Here is a 4,454-nt window from a genome sequence, read left to right as displayed (position 1 = left end):
AAATCAGATCCATATTCATAAAAATCAAGAATTAAGCTACAATCCAAAGAATTCTGTCCATGAGTCCAAAAGCACACATGCTAGTTGAAGGAAATATAGGATTCCTCTGAAAAGTTTCTCCAGAGCAGAACAGTAACATGTCACTGGAGCAAAAATAACAGGATGAACAAGACGCCATCACACATTGAGGAAAAGTCCGATACTATCCTGCCTTCATGTTCACCAGCTGCATCTGCACGTTGGTGGCCATGCCACCCCTCATAGCCTCCCTACATATAGCAGACTATATGTAGTTCTGCACGGAACTGACAGAATTCATCCCACTGAACAGGTTGCCCCTGAGCCATATGTTCACAAAATTTGTGGGGTCTCCAATCATACTTTGGTCAATCCATCAGTGCCTTTTTGGCTGAGGCTGTTCTGCAATACAGCAGTTGAAATGCAATCAGATTTCACTCATGCTGTTAGTCTAAGTTATAAACGAGCTTTTATTATGTTGAGGTATGTTCCTTCTATACCTGCTCCCTGAAGAGTTTTTATCATAAATGGATATTGAATTTTGTCAAAAGCTTTTTCTGCATCCATTGAGATAATAATATGGATTTTATCTTTCAATTTGTTAACGTGGTGTATTACATTGATTGATTTGCATATGTTAAAGAATCCTTGCATTCCTGGAATAAAGTCAACTTGATCATGATGTATGATCATTTTAATATGATGTTGGGTTCTGTTTGCTAGAATTTTGATAAGGAGTTTTACATCTATGTTCATCAATGACAATCCACAGCAAACAGTATCCTCCATGGTGAAAAATTGAAAGTATTTTCCCTAAAGTCAGGGACAAGGCAAGGGTGCCCACTATCACCACTACTATTCAACATAGTTTTGGAAATTTTGGCCAAGGCAATCAGAGCAGAAAAGGAAATAAAAGGAATCCAGATTGGAAAAGAAGCAAAACTCTTGCTGCTTGCAGATCATATGATCTTCTACATAGAAAACCCTAAAGAATACCAGAAAATTGCAAGAGCTAATCCATGAATATAGTGAAGTTGCAGGATATAAAATTAACACACAGAAATCCCTTGCATTCCTATACACTAACAATGAGAAAACAGAACTAGAAATTAAGAAAACAATTCCATTCACCATTTCAACAGAAAGTATAAAACACTTAGGAATATATCTACCAAAAGAAACAAAAGACCTATATATAGAAAACTGTAAAGCATGGATGAAAGAAATCAAAGAGAACACAAATAGATGGATAAATATACCATGTTCATGGATTGGCAGAATCAATATAGTGAAAATGAGTATGCTACACAAAGCAATCTATAGGTTCAATGTAATCTCTATCAAGCTACCAACGGTATTTTTCACAGAACTAGAACAAATAATTTCACAATTTGTATGGACATACCAAAAACCTCGAATAGCCAAAGCAATCTTGAGAAAGAAGAATGGAAGAGGAGGAATCAACCTGCCTGACTTCAGACTATACTACAAAGCTACAGTCATCAAGACAGTATGGTACTGGCATAAAGACAGAAATATAGATCAATGGAACAAAATAGAAAGCTCAGAGATAAATCCACACAACTATGGACATCTTATCATTGACAAAGGAGGCAAGAATATACAATGGAAAAAAGACAATCTTTTTAACAAGTGGTGCTGGGAAAACTGGTCAACCACTTGTAAAAGAATGAAACTAGGACACTTTCTAACATCATACACAAAAATAAACTCAAAATGGATTAAAGGTCTAAATGTAAGACCAGAAACTATAAAACTCCTTGGGGAAAACATTGGCAAAACACTCTGACATAAATCACAGCAGGATCCTGTACGACCCACCTCCCAGAGTAATAGAAATAAAAGCAAAAACAAGCAAATGGGACCTAACTAAACTTAAAAGCTTTTGCACACTGAAGGACACTATAAGCAGTGAAAAGACAGCCTTCAGAATGGGAGAAAATAATAGCAAACGAAGCAACTGACAAAGAGTTAATCTCAAAACTATATAAGCAACATCTGAAGCCCAACACCAGAAAAATAAATGATGCAATCAAAAAATGGGCCAAAGAAATAAACAGGTAGTTCTCCAAAGAAGACATACAGATGGCTAACAAACACATGAAAAGATGCTCAACATCACTCATCAGAGAAATGCAAATCAAAACCACAATGAGGTACCATCTCACGCTTGTCAGAATGGCTGCTATCCAAAAGTCTACAAGCAATAAATGCTGGAGAGGGTGTGGAGAAAAGGGAACCCTCTTACATTTTTGGTGGGAATGCAAACTAGTACAGCCACTATGGAGAACAGTGTGGAGATTCCTTTAAAAACTGAACATAGAACTGCGTTATGACCCAGCAATCCCACTGCTGGGCATACACACCGAGGAAACCAAAATTGAAAGAGACACATGTACCCCAATGTTCATTACAGCATTGTTTACAATAGCCAGGTCATGGAAGCAACCTAGATGCCCATCAGCAGACGAATGGATAAGAAAGCTCTGGTACATATACACAATGGAATATTACTCAGCCATTAAAAAGAATAGATTTGAATCAGTTCTGAGGTGGATGAAACTGGAGCCTATTATACAGAGTGAAGTAAGCCAGAAAGAAAAACACCAATACAGTATACTAACACATATATGTGGAATTTAGAAAGATGGTAATGATAACCCTATATGCGAGACAGCAAAAAAGATACAGATGTATAGAACAGTCTTTTGGACTCCATGGGAGAGGGCGAGGCTTGGATGATCTGAGAGAATAGCAATGAAACATGTATATTATAGCATATGAAACAGATCGCCTGTCCAGGTTTGATGCATGAGACAGGGTGCTCAGGGTTAGTGCACTGGGATGACCCAAAGGAATGCGATGGGGATAGAGGTAGGATGGGGGTTCAAGATAGGGAACACATGTAAACCCATGGCTGATTCATATCAATGTATGGCAAAAACCATACAATATTTTAGAGTAATTAACCTCCAACTAAAATCAATAAATTAAAAAAAAAAAATGAACCGCACAAATATCTTGGAGATATTTTCATGGTTTTAAAAGAATGCTGTCAAAAAATAAAAATAAAATGAAAGAATCCTGCCTCAGAAAACAACAACACACAAAATGAAAATACTGAAACTTTTCACAATCTTAATTCTGTCCAGACAAGTCAGGACAAAAAGCAGTATATCTTGATACAGCTTTCTCACGTCTTCAATTCCCTAAGGCAATATTGTTCCTTAAGGTTGCATTGTTCACACATGATGGGTCCCTGGAAGATGTGAAAAAACTGAAAAATTTCCCATGAAACAAATTTTTATCTTTGGGACCTACCTTAATTTTCTGCAATAATGTATACTGACAATCAATGCATTTTGCCTTTTTAATTCTTAAACAAATTGAGGAACTGAAAATATCCATATTCTCATTTGGAGAAAAAAGTGACTCCTTTTTTCAGGTACTCCATGAAACTCATATCTTAGTTCTCAAATTATCTACAAGGCACTTTATAGACTTTAACTCAGTTGATTCTTGCAACAATCAAGTGAGGTAGACATCGTTATTCCATTTTATATATGAAGAAAAGAAGTTCCAAGAAATTTGTATAAGACCAAAGAGATAGTGAGTTGCAAAGCTGAGTAATTGTGTTCTTGAGGGTTCTCTAGAGAAATAGAATGAACAGGATGTGCTTATTAATAGAGATTTATAATAAAGAATTGGTAAAAATAATTATTATGACTGGGTAGTCCAAATCTGCATTGTGGGTCAGCAGGCTTGAGAGTAAGGAGAGCCAATGGTGAAGTCCAACGACATATTGCTGGAGGTTTCTTTCTTGCTCAGGGAGGGTTTCTTTTTATTTGCTCTATTCAAGCCTTCAGCTGATTAAATGAGGCCCATCCACATTATGAAGGGTGATGTACTTACTCAAAATCCACTGCTTTAAATGTTATTGTCATTCAAAAACACCCTCCAAACTCACATATAAAATTAACCATCGCAGATATAAACCTAGGAAGTCTGATTACAGAGCTTTTTTTCTTATGATTTTGAGCATTTAACATGTAAATGTCTATTATTAAGTATTTCTAATATGCTATTTAAGCCTCACAACACTCTCATGAGGTCAATACTCTAATGATCCTTATTTTACAAATGAAGAGAGTGATGCTTGAGAAACTAAGAAACTAGCATATAGTTACACAGCAAGTAAACATTAAAGGTAGAATTTGAATGCAAGGTTTTTAAATTAAAAAAAAATAGAACAGACTTGTGGACTCTGTGGGAGAAGATGAGGGCGGGATGTTTCAAGAGAACAGCATCGAAACATGTATATTAGCTAGGGTGAAACAGATCACCAGCCTAGGTTGGATGCATGAGACAAGTGCTCGGGCCTGGTGTCATATATCTGTTAAGTCCTCTTCTAAAGG

At 36.3% G+C, this 4,454-nt stretch overlaps 1 pseudogene; it reads right to left on the bottom strand.

Moving 5' to 3' along the window:
* Positions 1–202: 202 nt before the first annotated feature.
* On the bottom strand, positions 203–460 carry LOC110148316 (CDC42 small effector protein 2-like; annotated as a pseudogene).
* Between the last annotated feature and the right edge of the window lie 3,994 nt (positions 461–4,454).

Source organism: Odocoileus virginianus, chromosome X (genome assembly GCF_023699985.2).
Source record: "Odocoileus virginianus isolate 20LAN1187 ecotype Illinois chromosome X, Ovbor_1.2, whole genome shotgun sequence".
Classification (NCBI taxonomy): Eukaryota; Metazoa; Chordata; class Mammalia; order Artiodactyla; family Cervidae; genus Odocoileus; species Odocoileus virginianus.
The sequence above is the reverse complement of the archived record's forward strand: the minus strand, read 5'-3'. Positions and strand labels throughout refer to the sequence as shown.